Genomic DNA, 21,206 nt, shown 5'->3' on the forward strand with positions numbered 1-21,206 from the left:
CACTGCCACTGTATCATAGAAGTACCAAAAAGATGGCATTAAATCCCTTGTGAATTCTTAGTCTTGTTTACATACTGTAGAGATATTTTTAGATTTGAACCTGCATAACTGATTTCTTTGGCCACTTTGGAACAACATTGACATATCATCAACGATAAAGTTGATATGTTGAACTTGTTAGCGAACAGTTGCTTAATACACATTTAGCTGTTACACAGCAACATTATCGTACATTTGGAGTTGTGTTTCTGGTCACCTGGCAAAAGGTTTTCATTCTCTTTTAGCTCTGTTTTTGGTCTCCACCAACTCCTGAGGGAAATATCTGACTCTTTGTCTTGGTTACATGAGCAGGTAGTGTAAACAGTGAGTTTTTAAAACATTTTTGCTGAAAACAGCTGCCTGCTGCATGCAGAACACGACACTATGAGAGCGGTAAGAGTGAATCAAATCAGTTACGGATCGTGCTGCTGAAACCCGCTATAATGCCCTGAAGACCAAGGGGAGCTAATTCACTGCATTATTGTTTTCACACTGCCATTAGATTATGTTACTATAAACATATTGATTATAGCTGCTTTAAATAATTTTTTTTGTTGCTAATTTAGACTATTGGGGCACTCTGCTAATATTTGGAGTAGTTTAGGCTGGTTACGTTACATTATTTTTATATGGACTTTGTAATTATTCTATGTGACTGACGTGGTCAAATGGTATGCAGCACACTATGGCAGGTGGAACAGGTAAGAAGAGGAGAGAAAGGGTGTGTAAATATTTGTTATTTTGTCTTGGTGATTATGATAATTGGAATATGGAGTGACTGAAGTGACTCACCCAGTCAGCAAACATGCATCGACAGAAATGGGTGGATAGCAGGTGCAGTGCTTTAGCTTTGATTTATTGCTACAAACTCCATTATAGTTGAGCCATGCCAACCTGAACCCACCCACCGCTGCACCCACAGCTTCTCTGCATCATTAAAGGAGAATTCCGGCCAATTTTTACATTAATCTTGATCGCTATAGCTATGCGAGTACGTTCGATAGAAAGAACCCCGACCCGAATCAGTGCAGGTAACACGGAGAAGCTGCAGCTACGTACTACAAGCGTCCCCTGAGCTAAAACGGCAGGGGTCGGGGCAAGCTTTAGAGTGCCTTTGTGCCTCTTAACAGACACAAAATGCAATTAATATGTCTGTGCCACATGAACAGGGCCCTTACGTGTCAACAAGATGCGTTTTAAACTCAGACATTGTTTAAATTCACCTACCCTGGTCCTTGTATCGATCCTGCTGGTAGCTAGCTTGCCCTGCTAGCTGATAGCCGTTAGCCGTTAGCTGCTAGCTGCCGTCCAGTGAGTGTAAGACAGGCTTCTGTAATAATCATCCCAATAACAATCCACGGAGCGGTGGTGGTGTGGATATGTCTTCCAGAGGACAGGTCATGTCACGTCTTGAAGTGTATTCCCCCCTAAAATAAACAGTAGTGCGGTAGTAGCTGTTAGCTGCTAGCTGCCCTCCAGTGAGTGTGTACAGCAAGATAGCCGTTAGCCGTTAGCCGTTAGCTGCTAGCTGCCGTCCGGTGAGTGTATTCAGCCAGGCTTTTGTGATAATTATCACAAAAGCTTCCCACAGCTTCTCCGTGTTACCTGCACTGATTCAGGTTGGGGTTTTTTCTATCGAAAGTACTCGCGTAGCTATAGCGATCAAGATTAACGTAAAAATTGGCCGGAATTCTCCTTTAAGCTGTACCATGGAAAACCACACCCACACATGTCCTTGCAGGACAATCCCAGGTGTCAGGCAAGGTTAGGCGGGGCAGCTTAGAATAAAAAAAGAGGACATGAGGCCATCCTTGAATCCAGGAGGAATTGTTTTATCTGATATTATACCATTTAAGTTGTTAAAAAATGAGAGGTGAATACATGGTTAAGTGGACACTGACCACTTAGGTGTAGTCCATTATACGACAGCTATTAGTCCGTCCGTCCTACCCTCTCCGCAAAAGCACACACACACACACACACGCACACACGCACACACGCACACACACACACACACACACACACACACACACACACACACACACACACACACACACACACAACTTGCATATCCCCAGTAACATCATTTAGAAGGCATGGGACTTAAGTGCATTAGATTAGAGTAAAATAAACATGATCAGACCTTGCCATCTGCACAGGGATAGCATGGTTGCCTAGCACTGGGCACTGTTTGAATTGTCTGACGTTGTGCTGACGTTGGAGTGTGTGTGTGTGTGTGTGTGTGTGTGTGTGTGTGTGTGTGTGTGTGTGTGTGTGTGTGTGTGTGTGTGTTTATAATTATGTGTGTATGTGGCCATATGTGCAGATGGCACCATTGAAATGATGATGGATTCATTTTCTACAGTCTTCCAAAACAAAGTCAGTCTTGTCAGATTTAAAGCAGTGTTCTGTGTACAATTGTGTGTGTGTGTGTTTAGTCTAGGTTTAGTTTTGGCGGATATTTATTATAATACTAATATGATCAGTGATAATTACTGTGAAATGAGCCTGGATAACTTGTTTCCACACCCTCACACCCTTCTTTCAGTAAATAAGATTTTATCATTAAATTAATATAGTTCCATTATTGGAACAATAAACAAAACTAGCCTGGCATGTTTGTGTTGTTTATTCTACTCAGGAACATATAATATAATATTATAGATCACTCTCATGGTTCATTTGTAGACATTTGCTTCAAAATCTCAACATGTGGTTGCTTTTAATTCCCAACCACTGTTTTTCTCACACATAACCACCTCTCTCATCACCTTGAGCGAGTGGATGAGAGAGTTATTGAGTCTCAAAATAGAGTCACAGCATGATAACAACAATATCCGGCAACCCATATATTGTGCGCCGTCAGTGACACTGCTAATAGGGTTAATATGAAAGAGATGAATGGGTGTCCTCAGGGTACAAACAGAATTTGAAATACATAAACATTTCCATCAAATATTGGGTCATATGTGTTCTCTGTTTCTCTGCATTGGCACATAGGTGTGTGTGTGTGTGTGTGTGTGTGTGTGTGTGTGTGTGTGATACAGTGTGTGTCAGACAGAGAAAGAAAAGAGAGAGAAATACAAACTTTAGGAGTTGACCAACTTGGCATTCACCTCATTGCGCACACACCAATCCTAATTGGCAACAGTGAAACATTACACAGAGGTTATCTGTTGAACCAATGGAAAACGTGTACAGATCATTAATTTTAATCATCTCACGGTCAAGATGTACCATGTTCAACAGTAAAAAAACAAAAGAGTGCATTTAGCATTTAAGAAAAATGTATGGTAAGGGAACAAATGTGCATGGTGACTTTATAATATTTATTTTTTTATGGTTATTTTTAATGTAGGTAAAACAAGTGGTTGCTTTTTAATGTTACCTTAACAGTACCACCACAAAGACAGTAGATTCATATAAAACCTGCTGTGTTTCAACAGAGGGTCTTCAGTTCAGCACTGGTGTGTGTGTGTGTGTGTGTGTGTGTGTGTGTGTGTGCGCGTGTGTGTGTGTGTGTGTGTGTGTGTGTGTGTCACATTCTTGCTCATGTGTGTGTCACATTCTTGCTCATGTGTGTGTCAATGGTTAAATAGGAGTTCATTATGAAAGTACAGTACAAGAACAAAGCATTTTAGTTAAACAACATGTATTTACTTTAACTGTTGGATTCATTCTTCAGAGATCGTGTAACTTTTGTCATCATGGTCAGGAAAGCTCTAATTCAGGTGCATGCTTTTCATTCGTCGTTGTTTGAGTAACCTTGTCCAGGGGTACGGTAACTCAACAGCTCATATCTAGTGATGCTCTACATTCACACCTGGCTGCATCCCAGTATGAGCATGATGTGGTCTTTAACTGCTGGACACTGTTGAACACTGTGTCTATAATTATTAACAATTCAATAACTTTTTTAGTTTTTTTTTTTTTAGATCTTCCCTGGCTTGCCACACTTTCTTCTCCCATAAGTCTCTACTTAGACAATAATACTGTTTTAATATTAAGCATTTGGAACTGTAAACTTCTCATATTTAGCAATGTAAACATAAAGAAAAACATTATGGTTGCAAAGTATTTATTCAGCTATTAGTTTTGATTAGAATTCTATTTTTTCTAATGAATGAAAGCATAAGGATAACATGCGTTGGTTAAGATATTACGACTACATTTAGTTAAAGTTTCAAACACACATTTTCATATCAGAAAAGATGGAGTGGTGCCCTACTGACCCCCTTACCCAAAAACATTCCACAGCTGTTCTGTCACTCACCATTAATTCACATGTACCACCAAAACACACACATTACTGTAAATGTGTGCCCATATATACACACCCACACACACTATTTTAAACTTTAATTGACTGGCTCTGACTTAATTATTGTCAGTTAATTGTCCCTGGACATGAACTATAAATGACACCTTTGAAAAGTGTGCGTCATAGTATCATGTATCAGTACTCTCACATGGTGTATAAGAGAGCGAGGCTGGGAAAGAGTCTTGCCTCTGGCTCTGACTGTTATATTGGAACTTTTGTACTCTTTGTGCTTCATGTTGCATAGGGTAAATTGTTTTAATAGAGGATTTCAACTCCTCTGATAATGCCAATAATGCCAAAACATTCAGAGAGGTTACTGTATGAAGGAGGTGTTTTAATATTCCTTCTCAAATTATAACATATTTAATCACAATGACAACGCTTAAGATGGGCAAGAAAGGCTGTAGGAAGAGAAGGATGATTATCATTGTTTTGATATAAACCAGTGAAACTCTAAAAGCAGGGATCTGTGTCAAACACACACTCTGCAGGAGATTAAAAACTTCAAAACCACAATACTGGGTAAAGGATGCGGCTTTTGAGTAAATCCTGTCTTTTAGTTTTGTTTTATTAACTTAGTACCTGTCCCCTCCACCCATCTGGCCTCCTGCCTGCCAGCCAGGACACAGTCAATGGCATGTGGTAAATGGAGCAGAAGTACAAACACTGCAATCTGCTCATTTATCCTGAGAAAGCTGTCCGACCTCCGTGAAAAACGCAATGATCTACTGTTCCACCCTTCCATTATGGCCAGTCACTCTCACACCACATGACTGCGTGGATGGAGGGAGGGAGAGGAAGAGAGAGAGAAGTTTGGCTATGAGAGAAATCCAGAGGAGAAGAGAGATGTGACAGACCTCTTGCTCGACTCACCGGTGAGAATATCATGACACACACAAACACACACACACACACACACACACACACACACACACACACACACACACACACACACACACAGACACACACACACATACACATACACACACACACACACACACACACACACACACACACACACACACACAATCACTTAATCCAAAGGAGACTTGAAGGACCAGACCGTGCATAAACATCTCCAGTTCATGGGTGTGCTCCTGTATTTTTCATTAGACGAACGAGAACAACAAAGACTTTAACAGCTCATAAATATAAAGCCCTCTGGATAGAATCTCAAACCTCCCGTTCCCTGCTGAGCGTCATAGTCGCATAAACAAGAGACACAAAAAGAAAGACGGAAGGAAAGAAAGAACGACAGAAAGAAGAAAAGGGAGAAAGATGGGAAAAGAAAGACAGGAGGAAATAGAGAGATAGAGAAAGAGATCAGAGTTTGTCTGAAAAACACAACCAATGGATGTCAGGGCAGAGGGAGCTGGGCTCGTCCCTGTTTCCATGGCAACCCAAATGTGCTGTCGTTGCAGTGACGCCAGTTGGGAGCATTGCGTTGCGGCCGTGCTGATATGAGCCACACGTGCCAATGTCCAGCTGACAGCACTGAGCATACGCCCGTGTCTATTCATAGCACCTATAAGTGACACTCGGGATGGACACAAACAGCCCAGAGTGTGACCCAAGGAGGCCAGGTGCCCAAAACTGAGAGGGTGCCGGCCCAGGATTGGACAGCACCCCTTTATGGAGGTGGATGGATGCATGGAGAGATTGAGGGATGAACTCATAGTAGGGGTTATGTCATCCTTTCTCTGATCTCTGTCCACACTGACAAAGTGACATCTGGCCCCTCAGTCATCACAAATAATTGCACAAATCCCTGCTTTTTGGAGGTCTCTAAACATATATGCACATGCACAAATTTGTCATGAGGGGTCAAACAACATTTGTTTAAGGCCCAATGGTTCAGGGTTTAAGTTCAGCTTTATTTGGGGCAAGGTCCAAGTCAGATGCAAAAAAGTAGCATATGAAAATGCACAACATACTGAAATATAGACAACATAAGAACATGGTGCAGAAAACATACTAAACTTAGCACAAAAAGTAAGGACATTTGTGTTTGGTAGATTATTTCTCTGTGGTAACAATGCTTTTTGGCAATAAATCTTAAACCGTTGGAAAGCCTGTTTAGTTCCTTTCAAATGGTGTCCCATTTGTAAGGAACATGCATTTGTGGGATGAGCAGCAGCGCTGAGTATGTGGGTTGCACCCATGAAGAATTTGCCAAATCTTCTCTGCCATTTCCAAACAGGTTATTTTGCTGTTGCTATTGACACTTGTTTTGAGGCTTGCCATCATTGGAGGCAATCTCAATGCAGAGAGATATAGAGATGAGATTCTGCAACCAGTGGCAATCCCATATCTCCACAGTCTGGGACCGAACTCTATTCTCCAAGATGACAACGCTCGCCCCCACGGGGCAGGGTTTATCAGAGACTACCTCCAGAATGTGGGAGTGGAGAGGATGGAATGGCCTGCCAGCAGTCCTGACCTCAACCCCATTGAACTCTTGTAGGATCAGTTTGGGCGTGCCGTTCATGCCAGAGTGACCAACACAACCACGTTGGGTGACTTGCGACAAATGCTGGTTGAACAATGGGATGCCATCCCACAGCAGTGTGTGACCAGGCTGGTGACCAGCATGAGGAGGAGGTGCCAGGCTGTTGTGGCTGTGTATGGTTCTTCCACACGCTACTGAGGCTTCTGTTTGTGAAATTAATAAATTGTTAAATTGCCAATATGTCTTGTTTCTTCAAACTTCAGTCATCCAATCCACCAAACACCAAACGAGTCAATGGCAGAATAAGTTGTTTGGCATTAGCAGAGAAGATTTGGCAAATTCTTCATGGGCGCAACCCACAAACTCAGCACTGCTGCTCATCCCACAAATGCATGTTCCTTACAAATGGGGCACCATTTGAAAGGGAACTAAACAGGCTTTCCAACGGTATAAGATTTATTGCCAAAAAGCATTGTTACCACAGAGAAATAATCTACCAAACACAAATTTCCTTACTTTTTGTGCTAAGTTTATATATGATGGTATCGCAGAAAAAACAACCCTAAAAATGCATAGCACCAATCTAGGAAGTATTAAAGAAGGTAAGGATGGTGTTGTAGAGTTTAAGGGGAGGGTTTTTCCAAACTGCCAGTTCCTGGAATAACAGTTTAGTGACCTGTAGTTGATTATTATTTAGGACTCTAATGACCCACCACTTCCTAACTAGGCAGAACACTGGGGTAAGAGATGGTTGTGCTTTCTCTGTGTATGACTCAAAGTCATTACTACTTCATTTTAGTTATAGTTCCTGTTTTGTTCTGGGATGTGTAATTGACAAAGATTAACATACACAGTATCTTTCTTCTACATGTTCTTGTCTTTTGTCTTCAGAATCATGTTTTGAATCAAATTAAATCAGCTTACATTTAATTGTGTGTAAATATAAACATCACAAATATGGAGAGCAACTTACATTTTAACACCCCTCCTCCCTTCAAAGCAGAGACTCAATGTGCGAATAAAAGTAGAAAGAACTGTTCTTCTGACAAGATGCCAAAAATAATGCTACTTTCACTCAAAATGTAACAGTAAGTCTCTGTTGAAATGCCCTGGAATCTCATTTTTTTCTGACATGCATACAAAGTATTTAAATAATTTTGTATTTAAAAGAAATTTGATTTAAAACATATATATTTTCTCTTGAGACTGTGGCTCAAATCAACTGGAAAATCTCATGAGATAATTGTTTGCAAATCAATAACCATGCCACAAAGTGAAGTTGTAATCATCTTTCTGAGCACAGCTGAATATGATGCCAATTTACCTTCAAACCACACAAATGTGGTACAGTTGGCAAGAGGGCTGGAAACACCAAGTCAGTGCCTCCTTTGTGAGCGATTGTTCAAGCTCAATTGATACTTCTGTGACACTGCTTTGTCTGAGAGATCAGGCAGAAGAATAGCAGAGGCTCTGAGGTGAAGAGAGGCCCATTGTGGTCAGTCAGCGTCCAAAGTTCGATGGCTGGTGTCGAAGGCCATTGTGACTCCTAACATGCCACAGTGGAGGTACAGAGTTGCTGAGTGAAATTGATCTGAGCGGGGACAAAGATCACTGTTTTGTGTGCATGCGCTTGTATGTGTATTTGTATGTGTGAGTCTGTGCTGTGTGCTGTGTTTGTTTGTCGAAATTCAGCCGACGCAGGCCTTTCACTCCCCTGGGATCAGCAGTTTGCCCTCTCAGGAGAGAGACTGACAGAGAGAGGGGTGAACCATGTGGACGCCCCCATTATGCCCCTATTGTGCCCATGTGGCTGCATCAATAGTGCTATAGCAGAGGCCACTGGCAGTGGAAAAGTGCTGTACAAGACACTTTGAGATAAAGGTTCATTACACCTGTGTGCTGCATGAAGAAGAGAGGGGACAAAAGGCCTAATGAGAGCAGAGAAGTGGACAGACTGAATACACGCAGTCACATGACCGTCAGTGTGTCATACTGAATGTCAGCAGAACACATTAAACAAAGTTTGTAGAACATAAATTAGGCATATTCTTTTTTTTTTAGCATTCACAGTAGTAGTTCATCTCAACGGTATCCATTTGATGGCTACAGCAGGATGTCGCACCACCCGTCTATACTAGTGTGTGTGCATCTGCGTGTATGTGTGATGAATCATCCGTGCCTGCTGGCTACAGCCTGAGGATGGTTGCCTAGGACTTGCATGCATGCTGAGATCAGAGCAAGCCTGGGCAGGTCGCTTCATTCCCTTCACAGGACAATGGCTATTTCAGATGCTTGGCTGAGCAGGAGTCTTAGAGAATCTTTGAGACACAAGAGGCCTCTCACAGCCCCAGCCTGACATTTATGTTTTTGCCAAGTTCAAGACAGAGTACATGCATACACAGAGAACAGCATTCTTTTTAGAAAGGCTGATGCAAAAATGCTTTTCTGACAGCTCAAATAAAAAGGTTGACACTGAGGCCTGAATTAGAAGTGCTGATTTTTTCTTGTTGTGTCATTTTGTACATTACATCCTGTCCCTGACTGTTTCTAAGTGGAAAATGAATACTTTGTAATTTGATTAGATCTCCATATCTGAGTTCAGCAAAACCTTGAAAACACCAAAAGAGTCTATACGCTTCACACAAGCTGTCTGGCTGTTGTTAGAACGTGATGACTGCAGAAGTCGCTTCATTCAAAGGGACCCAAAGGAACCCATACAGAAGGATGTTGTGTACTGCTGTCATGATGCCAGTGAGTACACTGTTCCAGAGGAGATGCTGGGGTATTACTGGGCATCTCCTGGGTATCAGTGTCAGAAGAGCCAATTAGGAATGTGTTCAAAACAATTAATCTTCCTTGCATTTATAAAATGTCTATATCTTGATTAGACTGAGCACAAGCTTCTTCTTTTTTTAAATCAATTTAATGCTTCATTTCTTCTCCGGGAACCATCACCTTATCGTGGTGGAGAGGTTTGTGTGTCCCTATGAACCTGAGGGCTGTGTTGTCTGGAGCTTTGTGCTCCTGGTAGGGTCTCCCAAGGCAAAGTGGTCTCAGGTGAGGGGCCAGACAAAGAATGGTTCAAAAATCCTATGAAAAATCGAGGAAGGGATGAAGTGACCCTGCCCGGAGGAAGCCCGGGGCCCCCGTCTGGAGCCAGGCCCAGATGGAGGGCTCGTCAGCGAGCGCTCTGGTGGCGGGTTTGCCACGGAGCCCGGTCGGGCACAGCCCGAAAAAGCTACGTGGGCGGACATCCCTCCATCCCATGGGCCCACCACCTGTGGGAGGAACCGCTGGGGTCGGGTGCGCTGCCACATGGGTGGCAGTGAAGGTCAGGGGCCTCGACGGACCAGACCCGGGCAGCAGAGGCTGGCTCTGGGGACGTGGAATGTCACCTCTCTGTGGGGGAAGGAGCGCCGCTACGTTGGAGTTTAACCCGGTGGACGAGAGGGTCGCCTCCCTACGCCTGCGGGTTGTGGGAAAAACTCTGACTGTTGTTTGTGCATATGCACCAAACAAGAGTTCAGAGTATTCGGCCTTCTTGGAGACCTTGAGTGGAGTCCTGCATGGGGCTCCAGTTGGGGACTCCATAGTTCTGCTGGGGGGACTTCAACGCGCACGTGGGTAATGATGGAGACACATGGAGAGGCGTGATTGGGAGGAACGGCCTCCCTGATCTAAACCAGAGTGGTTGTTTGTTGTTGGACTTCTGTGCTAGTCATGGATTGTCTATAACGAACACCATGTTCGAACATAGGGATGCTCATAAGTGTACTTGGTACCAGAGCACCCTAGGCCAAAGGTCAATGATCGATTTTATAATCGTTTCATCTGATCTGAGGCCATATGTTTTGGACACTCGGGTGAAGAGAGGGGCGGAGCTGTCAACCGATCACCATCTGGTGGTGAGTTGGGTCAGGGGGTGGGGGAAGACTCTGGACAGACCTGGTAAGCCCAAACGGGTAGTGCGGGTAAATTGGGAACGTCTGGAGGAGGCCCCTGTCCGACAGACTTTCAACTCACACCTCCGGCGGAGCTTTTCGTGCATCCCTGTGGAGGCTGGGGGCATTGAACCGAGTGGACAATGTTCAAAGTTTCCATTGCTGAAGCTGCGGTGAGGAGCTGTGGTCTTAGGGTCTTAGGTGCCTCAAGGGGCGGTAACCCACGAACACCGTGGTGGACACCGGTGGTCAGGGAAGCCGTCCGACTGAAGAAGGAGTCTTTCGGGGATATGTTATCCCAGATGACTCCGGAGGCAGTTGCAAGGTACCGACAGGGCTGCAGCCTCTGCCGTGAAAGAGGCAAAGCAGCGTGTGTGGGAGAAGTTCGGAGAAGACATGGAGAAGGACTTTCGGTCGGCACCAAGGTGCTTCTGGAAAACCGTTCGCCACCTAAGGAGGGGAGCGAGGGAACCATCCAAGCTGTGTACAGTAAGGATGGGGACGCTGTTGACCTCAACTGAGGAGGTAATAGGGGCGGTGGAAGGAGCACTTTGAGGAACTCCTAAATCCGACTAATACGCCCTCTATGGTAGAGGCAGAGCTGGAGGATGAGGGGGGATTGGCATCAATTTCCTGGTGGAGGTTGCTGAGGTAGTTAAACAACTCCACAGTGGCAAAGCCCCAGGAATTGATGAGATCCGTCCAGAAATGCTTAAAGCTCTGGGTGTGGAGGGGTTGTCTTGGTTGACACGCCTCTTCAACATTGCGTGGAAGTCTGGGACGGTGCCTAAGGAGTGGCAGACCGGGGTGGTGGTTCCCCTTTTTTAAAAAGGGGGGACCAGAGGGTGTGTGCCAATTACAGGGGTATCACACTTCTCAGCCTCCCGGTAAAGTCTACTCCAAGGTGCTGGAAAGGAGGGTTCGGTCGATAGTCGAATCTCAGGTTGAAGAGGAACAATGCGGATTCCGTCCTGGTCGTGGAACAACGGACCAGATCTTTACTCTTGCAAGGATCCTGGAGGGAGCCTGGGAGTATGCCCAACCAGTCTACATGTGTTTTGTGGATCTGGAGAAGGCGTATGACCGGGTGCCCCGGGAGATACTGTGGGAGGTGCTGCGGGGAGTACAGGGGTGAGGGGGTCCCTTCTCAGGGCCATCCAATCTCTGTACGACCAAAGCGAGAGCTGTGTCGGGTTCTCGGCAGTAAGTCGGACTCGTTTCAGGTGAGAGTTGGCCTCCGCCCGGGCTGCGCTTTGTCACCAATCCTGTTTGTAGTATTTATGGACAGGATATCGGCGTAGTCGGGGTGGAGAGGGGTTGCAGTTCGGTGGGCTGGGGATCTCATCGCTGCTTTTTGCAGATGATGTGGTCCTGATGGCATCATCGGCCTGTGACCTTCAGCACTCACTGGATCGGTTCGCAGCCGAGTGTGAAGCGGCTGGGATGAGGATCAGCACCTCTAAATCGGAGGCCATGGTTCTCAGCAGGAAACCGATGGAGTGCCTTCTCCAGGTAGGGAATGAGTCCTTACCCCAAGTGAAGGAGTTCAAGTACCTTGGGGTCTTGTTCGCGAGTGAGGGGACAATGGAGCGGGAGATTGGTCGGAGAATCGGCACAGCAGGTGCGGTATTACATTCAATTTATCGCACCGTTGTGACGAAAAGAGAGCTGAGCCAGAAGGCAAAGCTCTCGATCTACCGGTCAGTTTTTGTTCCTACCCTCACCTATGGTCATGAAGGCTGGGTCATGACCGAAAGAACAAGATCCAGGGTACAAGCGGCTGAAATGGGTTTCCTCAGGAGGGTAGCTGGCGTCTCCCTTAGAGATAGGGTGAGAAGCTCAGTTATCCGTGAGGAGCTCGGAGTAGAGCCGCTGCTCAGCTGCGTCGAAAAGGAGCCAGTTGAGGTGGTTCGGGCATCTGGTAAGGATGCCCCCTGGGCGCCTCCCTAGGGAGGTGTTCAGGCACGTCCCAGCTGGGAGGAGGCCTCGGGGGAGACCCAGGACTAGGTGGAGGGATTATATCTCTAACCTGGCCTGGGAACGCCTCGGGATCCCCCAGTCGGAGCTGGTTAATGTGGCCCGGGAAAGGGAAGTTTGGGGTCCCCTGCTGGAGCTGCTACCCCCGCGACCCGACCCCGGATAAGCGGATGAAGATGGATGGATGGATGGATGGAATTTAATGCTTCAAGTTAGAGTTCGCAAAGTTGTCTGTTAGTGACAGAGGACAAACAATTACAGGTTCAAAGGGCTTAAAAAATATGGTTTAATATCCTGTGTCGCTGTCGCTAATGCTATGCACCTGTAACCCAGTCAAGGAAAGTTTTATTTTTTATTTAGTTATTGTTTACATCTCATTATCAATTCATTTGATTCTGGTAGTCCTCCTCCCTGAGAAGGGTGGTGACCTACTATACTATACAATAGCATTTTTCTAGACTTGAACATCGACATTTATCAAATAGATTAAAAATGAAATGAGTGGGTAGTTGTAAGGATAAAAAAAAGTATGGAAATTCTGTTACGCAACCTTGCACAAACAGGCAAGTTCGGCAAGTGGACATGATGAAGTCAGCAGTGTGACCGACCGAGCAAGTAGGACCTGCTTTCAAGCTATAGAGGCGCTGAGCACCAGCCCATCTGAAGTGCTCTTGAGCAACATCACAACATCTTTCTGTAAATTTTCACACTATTTTATGTACACGTGTAATTATATTACAGTATATTAAGTGTTACATTGTATTGTGGATAAGGCCGCTACTAACAATTAGTGTTGAGTAATCCTACGAATATTTTCTTGATTAATCGATTCATTATTTGGTCAATAAAATGTCAGACGGCTATCACAGTTTCCCAAAGCCTAGAGCCTAAGGCGATGTCTTCAAATGTCTTGTTTTGTCCAACCAAAAGTCCAAAACTTAAAGATATTTCGTTTACCATCATAATAGACTAAGAAAACAAGTGAATATTCACATTTAAGATAGTGGAAACAATGAATATTTGGCATTTTTGATTGATTGATTATCAAAATGTTCCATCACTAATCAATTAATTGTTTTCAAGCTTTAATTAAAAAGTTTAAAACATACACAGGTCGACTAATACAATGAAATTTAATTAGCCTAAGCCTAAGCTATAATGTAGGTCTACATGTAGATAGCCAATACTGTAGCAGGCAAATCAAGGTTTTCATTCTTCTGAAAAAGGACTTTTCAATTTCTTAAGATGGTAGGAGTCATAAAGTGCTACAAATATACTATACAATTCCTAATTAGAATATGAGACGCACATGAGACATATGTCCCAAAATAATATCATATCCATTTTATATGTCCCTATAGGAATATAATGGATCTTCTACTAACTCCTTGCTGTGCGCACTGCCCGGCCTGGAGGCTGGCACTCTCTCTACTTTATGAATGGATGGGTGTGACACTGGTGACCAGCAATGAGGCTGTCGTCATTGCGCTCGTTGATTGGCGCTGGCGTGCAGCGGCTGAAGGCTGGTCTAAAGTGAAACATAACTGGGCTCTGCCACGGCATGGGAGAGACAACGAAAGAAGGAAAGGGGAGGAGAGGGGGGAGAGAGAGAGAGAGAGAGAGAGAGAGAGAGAGAGAGAGAGAGAGAGAGAGAGCAGCGTCAGCCCACTCCCCAGCGAGGACTAAACTTCTGGCGAGAAATTTGGTGAGATAGGGGTCTATAGGATAAAAACATGGGTGCGGTAGAATAAACGGCAAACTGACTTTTATTTTAGGATGTGTTATTTTTTTTAAAGTAATAATAATATTAGCCTAATAATGAATAATATGAATAATTAGAGATGAGGTGAGATCAGACAGATGCGATAAGGATGCAATGCATGCGAGCTGATAGAAAATCGTGGGGAAATCCCTCGTGCATCTGTGATGTAAGGTCAGAGTCGAATCATTATTTAAGAAAAACAGACTCATCCAGCCATACCGAGCAAGCTCTGCTGTGTAAAAACAAACAGACTGACAAAAGAAAGTCGTGGTAAGGGCTCCCTCCTCCATGTGCTCCCTCCTTGTAGGTGTGACAGAAACAACAAAGGGACGTGGAAAAAGCTCGCATCAGGACCACAGGCGGACAATAGCCCAGACAGATCGCAGAGCACAATAGCGGGGGCCCGCAAACAAGAGCATGTCTGCTGCTTTTTTTGCAATATGCAGCAGTCTTCATGTAGCCTAATTACATTCCTCCTGGCGTCTCTCGGCTGCAACAGTCGGGAGTCTTTTTCTTCTGTCAGTCCTGTCAGATCTTCAACAAACAAACGCATTTAGAAGCGAAGCCGATAATTTGACGACGTTCAAGTCCAGGCTGGGACGGAGCAAGTGTTAAAACATGTGAGTTATGATTAGATGTTATCATGCAGAGATGAATGCTCTGAAGTGATGCCTAGTGTGTTTGTGCCTTGCAGGAGAAGCAAGAGACGATCGCTGCCGAGAATAAACTGAAAGGAAAAGAGCAGCGGAGAGGTGGGAACTGAAAGTGGACTTCGAGGGGAAAGACACCTGAACTGATTCCAGAGGTGAATGTCTTTTGAAGGTAGGAGGCATGGGGATCATTGCCCTGTGTTTTAACTTGTATATGCTTGCAACAAAATGGTCTATAGTGCAGACCACATGTAGAGAGATAAGATAAGGATTGCATAACGTTACAGATAGTTTGGGTTGTTCACAGTTTTAGCACTTATGGACCAACTTCAGGTTGAACTTGCCTGATTTTTTTTAACTTCGGACAGAATTTGTTAACATGTTTGGGAGATAAGACCCTAAAAAAACACATGCTTAGACCATGATACAAACTAAAGTGTATGAACTCAATTAGGGTGTGTCACTTTAAGTCAACCCAAGGCAAAAATCTGCACATGTGGCTTCTGACCTAAAGGGGCAGTTTTATTTTATGGCAAGTCAACGTTAACTGCCTTATATGCGTTTGTTCTTAATTCTTTTTAAAGTATAGAGATATTGAGTTAAAAATGGCATGCTCACAAAAGGATATTTCAAAGATATACAATGTTACAGTGAGGAATGATAGTGGCCTAGGGATAAATATGTTTTAGAAAAAAGCCAATACACATGACTTTTTATAAAAATCAATGAGGATGTGATACTATACAGTATGCAGTCAATATTATAATGGTTTTTTTAGAACAAAGATGCCAAAATACTTAAATTGCCACAATCTTAATACCATCTCACTGTAAGTACCTCACACTCCGTGTATTTCCCTGTGGGGATATTTAATAAAAGCTTGGCTAAGCCCAGGTCAGCTTTAAACTACTATAAGCAGGTTCTCTTTTGCGATACAGTAAACAATCAGTGAGTTAGTCTGTGCTTCGCAAAAGTTTAGTTTGCTTGGCTTGGTTCCATAATCAGATATCTCCACCACCTGCAGCCTGGATGAGTGAGTCCAGATTGAAGACATAGCTGAGGCGTGGAGTCACTCAGGGTCCACAGAGCAAAACAGTGGCTACTGTAAGCCAAAGAACACAAAGGCCAAAGCATGGGAGGACACTTGGTATCTCTGACTATGGCTCAAACAGCATCCATTTATCAGCTCAACCAGCAATGCCCACAAGAGTTTTTTTTGTTTGTTCCTTCCTTCCTCTTCATTTTTCTGACACTGTAAGAACAGAACAGATGGTGGGTGTGAGGGGACGGTCTGATAGAGTTGACATCAGTTCCTCCGCTTTGTCCCACTCTTCTGTGTTTTTCTATTAGCTGTGGAATTTGAACCATTCTTCCTTTGGGGTGAGGCCTGTTCCTCTGTCTGCCCCTACTCAAAGGAATAGGGTTGTCTCCAGAGGGGGCTGTGAGTGAGTGTGTGTGTGTGTGTGTGTGTGTGTGTGTGTGTGTGTGTGTGTGTGTGTGTGTGTGTGTGTGTGTGTGTGTGTGTGTGTGTGTGTGTGTGTGTGTGTGTGTGTGTGTGTAACTGGGGCTTTCCAGGAGAGTTGCACACCGAACATTCCTGGCTGCTGGATGGCCATCCAGCAGGCCAAGTCCACACAGCTGGGAGTCATAGAAGAAGCTGTGTCTTTGTGTGAGTTTAGCAATATCGCGCACACACATTCGGTCACATGCACACACCTGCTGACACACAGAAATATACACATTCAGAGTCTGCTTCGAGCCCCCACCTCCCCTTAACTGGAGCCGGAATGACTGGAGGCTGTGAGATGTGTGCTCGGGAAGGTTTGTATTGTTTGTATGTGCATGCATGTATGGCTGCATACTGTAAATGTACGCAAGGATGTGGAGTTGTGATTATTAAAATGCTCCAGCGAACCTTTTTAGATTTCTCAAATGCACATTTTTGGACGCCAACACAGGCATTCACACTTATAAAAGGAAAAAAAAAAACTAAACTAACAGAGACTCACAGTCACCGTACAACAGTGTCTTCTTCTCTTACCAGCACCACATGATGTTTGTCCTCTTAAGTACATTTAGGAGAGAGAGAAAAATCATGGCGGGGAGAGAGAGAGAGAGAGAGAGAGAGAGAGAGAGAGAGAGAGAGAAGCAAGTGATTGTGTTGGTGATGGCAACTGTGCAGTTTGTTTCTCTCTTGTTGGCTGCCTCTTTGGTTGTTTTTTTTAACAGGGTGTCAGTGAGAAAAGAATGTGTATGCAAGAGCAGAAAGCAGAGCAAGATAGCAATGAAAAAGTTAAGGAACATAGGCCTTTTGTGCTGGGAGAAGAGAAGCTCAAGAGAAGAGAAGAGAAGAGAAGAGAAGAGAAGAGAAGAGAAGGAGATTGTTTGAAAATGAATAAGAGAGAAAATGAGCTGTGGAGAGTAGAATGGAGGAAAAAGGAGTGCAGATCCTGAGGAAGAGGGACACGAAGGGGTTTTGGCTGAGGGGAAACTAGAGCAGAGCAGGCTGAGGGAGTGAGAAAGAGAGCAAGTGAGAGAGAGAGTATGTCAGGCGCTAGACTGACTGTAAACATGCTAAAACCTCACATCTTCCCACCCGCATGTTTAAATAGAAAAGCAAATTGTGAAGAAAGGATTTAAATACAAAAAAGAAATGAAATAGAAACAGTTACCCTTCTTAAAGAAAGCACTTTGTTAGCTTCTCAGAGCAAAAAAAACCCTCAAACTCCTTTGAACATCTGTCTTAACTTCCTCTTATGTGATCATCCGCTGCCCTGTTTCACTAACACTATCTACTTTTACTGTATGGTTGCGAGAGTGGGTGTGATTAGTTTTATAGTCCTTTGCAGCTGGTTTGAATTACAGTGAACAAACAAATGTCATCATTACTTTGGTCCATTTAACAATTACAGCAATATTACAGTAATATGAATTAAAATAACATGCATATAAAACACACCTTTAAAAGTCCAGACAGCTCATGTGTGAGGGAATGAGCTGTTTTGTGTGTGGTGAGAGACTTGGATAAGAAGGTGTCGTGTTGTCAGCGAGGACAGGACAGGGCAGGGTTGGACCAAGAGGGCAAGAGGAGAAAAGAGAGCCAGTTCATTTCAGGGAGGGAGTCTTCGACCATTCGTGGCCGCTGGGCTGAGGCCAGGGTCTGACAGGGGATTGTGGCTAGAGATCTAGAATGGCTGCACTGATAGGGGGGTGTATTACCCACACTCTCACTGTTGACAGAAAATGGGGAAAGAGTTCTGGGCCGAAGGTTTTTACAAAGCTTCATTTTTAGTCAATGCTTTCAGAATGTAATTAATGAACAGAATCACACAATTTCATGTAGTTCCTTAAATCAACCTCAAAAAGTCAACTTCACTGGTTATTTCTTAGTGTCACTTTCTGTCCTTCAGGTTCTGTGTCATTTTCTGTCCACCGTCACCTGTAGGAAACTTTGCCTGCTCACATGATCGACGTTGTGTGGCTTCAAAATGACAGATTACCACAGGCCTGAGATAAGACAGGGTCAGGGTCAAGGTCAGCTAGCATTCCAGCTGCTTTAATATTTTGAGGCTGCTTTAAAATGGTTGGTGGATTGACTGGGCATTTCCTTCCTTTACCAAATCTATGCGCCCTCCTGAGTGTTTGTGAGTACTTGCACGTGTGTTCAGAAAGAGACAGCATGTTATGCCACAGACACCAAGAGGCACAGATTGGTTGCTTGGCTGTAGCTCCTTTCTATTTATGTTCATGTTTGTGTGCGTGTACTTCCGTGTATCATAATGGTGTGGATCACTGTAACATATATATCTTCCTGTGCACCTGCGTCATTATGCATGAATATTTTTGTATGTGTACAACTCTGTATGCAATTTGATCCCTGGGTGTCTCTTTCTTTAGCATCTGCTCCTCTCATTTGTGGCGGAAAGCCGATCCACTTGGGTGAATTGGCTCCAAAGTCATATGACTGAGGATATGCCAACTAGGTATTTAGGTGTGTGTGTGTGTGTGTGTGTGTGTGTGTGTGATGAAATGTTGTCCTTTCATCCCCTACAGGAGGCTGACCCACACACTAACCACTTCCCATGTCTGCCCCATATGTCTGGCTTCTGTGTCGTTCACACACAGTGGTAATCTCTAGCCTGCAAGCCTCGGCTGGCCGTCTCTCTATCTTCCTGTTTGTTTTCACATCTTGTCTGCCTGTCTATCCACCTGCCTTCCTGTCATAACTCACATCCAATCACACACACTATTCAGTGGCTGTGGCTTTCATTAATTGAGAATTAATAAACCCAAGTTAGCACCCTTAGCAAAATCAGTGATTACACAGCATGCTTAAAGTCACATAGACATTTGCCCTCATGTCAGTTTAGCACTGCTTGTTGGTGTTGGGACACTTATGGATTTGATGGAGAACAGTGGTTAGGTGGTTTCTTTAGGTTTTCCATGACATTGGGTGTTGCTGTGTTTTGGCAGTTAGTTACTTTGATTGTACCCAGAAAGCATCTCATTTCTCTGAGTGCTCTCATAATACATTTTCCTCTTGCACCACTCCCCACTCTGCCTTCCTCACACCCTAACCTAACAGCATCACAGGAATGCATTCAAAAATCTTCAACACACCCAAACTCACACACACCGACATACATATACAAACACGATGACTCAGAGGAGAACATGAACGCCTGAACCCACATTTGTAAACACCTTCATATAGACATAAACACATTGACACACCCGTATGCTCTCTGCCTGTCTACTGCCTCTGTGTCTTCTCGCTGGAGGCTTTAAACTAATCTGTAGTGTGAGAAACCCAAGGGTGCCTGCTAATCAGGGTCAGGCCAGTTTCAGTGTTGGCAAGGGGACTCATGAAACCACAGGATTGTAATCCATAGTTGTGTTAAGGTTAAGGTGTTTCTCTGTCTATTTTTATACATTTGCATTGTTGTCTTTGCGCTCATAATACCCACATGCATTTGATTGAGGGCTGCCCGATTTAAAGCTTTCAAGGATACAATACACACACACACACACACACACACACACACACACACACACACACACACACACACACACACACACCAGATTTGCTAGATTTGAAGTTGCAGATGAGAGCTCTGTTGTCATCCCAGTCAGTGTTTGTCTGACTCCAGTCTCTGTGGTTTGCACCCCATGAAAATCTGAAATTGACTACACCGTATATATGTGGTTTGGTTAGCCAGTTTCAGCTCGGATCTTTTTTCAGTCATTGCATACTCCAGGAGCCCTTACAGTAATCAAAACAAATTTAAGGAAAACGTTCATAAAAACGTAAAAGTCATGTTTGGTTTTTGTTTTTCAATAAATGAGAGTACAATGGCAATTAGAGTAAGCTATTATATGTCAATCAACCATATTTGTAACTGTAAATCAATACAATTCAATGGCAACACACTGAAACCTGGTTATATTGTGTGAGTTATAGCTTGTGTATAGATCAATCTATATAATATATCACTTTGTAAATCAGTCATAGTCATCTAAGGACAGACCATTTTCAAATTGTCATACAGGCAATAAAATAATCTCCCTCTTTGTTTCTCTCTCTCTCTCTCTCTCTCTCTCTCTCTCTCTCTCTCTCTCTCTCTCTCTCTCTCACTATAATACATCACATTTCAACATAAATATTTAATCAAAATCATTCCTATTTAATATCATGCGCTACTTAATACCGATGCATTTCTCAACAGAGGTCATGTTATGCAGACATATTGACTTCCTGAGTGTATCTATGCTCCATTATGGCTGTTATAGTTTTCTGTTTAATTGCTTTATACTTCCCCCTCGCTGCGATGATCAATAATACAGTAGGGGCATACTGTTTATTTAAACTAAGTGGTTAAAAGCCATAAAGAATTGTAGATATGTAAAGGTTACATTTTGTGTACAAATTCCCAGAGTATCTCAGTGTGTTTCATCTGAACAGTTCTCTGGTCTCACTGACCTCTGTTCACAAGTGGTTTGGATTAGCTGGGATCAACAGTAGTGCACCATCCAAAAGAGCTTCCACTCTGTTGCCCCTTGCCCTTAT

General features: G+C 43.8%; 1 protein-coding gene across 5 annotated transcripts in view; it reads left to right on the plus strand.

Moving 5' to 3' along the window:
- Nucleotides 1-14,346: 14,346 nt before the first annotated feature.
- The window catches only part of rhobtb4 (Rho related BTB domain containing 4), a 46,570-nt gene continuing 39,710 nt past the window's right edge, over nucleotides 14,347-21,206 (plus strand). Inside the window, exons 1-2 of one of the 5 annotated variants that reach the window (XM_078250505.1) lie at nucleotides 14,347-14,432; nucleotides 15,184-15,311. The gene's annotated coding sequence lies outside the window, so the exon portion shown is untranslated. Of the gene's footprint in view, nucleotides 14,433-14,625; nucleotides 15,110-15,165; nucleotides 15,312-21,206 lie in introns of those variants that run through there. The other 4 variants (XM_078250510.1, XM_078250506.1, XM_078250503.1 and 1 more) reach the window with 4 other exon arrangements.

The sequence above is a fragment of the Sander vitreus genome, chromosome 5 (genome assembly GCF_031162955.1).
Source record: "Sander vitreus isolate 19-12246 chromosome 5, sanVit1, whole genome shotgun sequence".
NCBI lineage: Eukaryota > Metazoa > Chordata > Actinopteri > Perciformes > Percidae > Sander > Sander vitreus.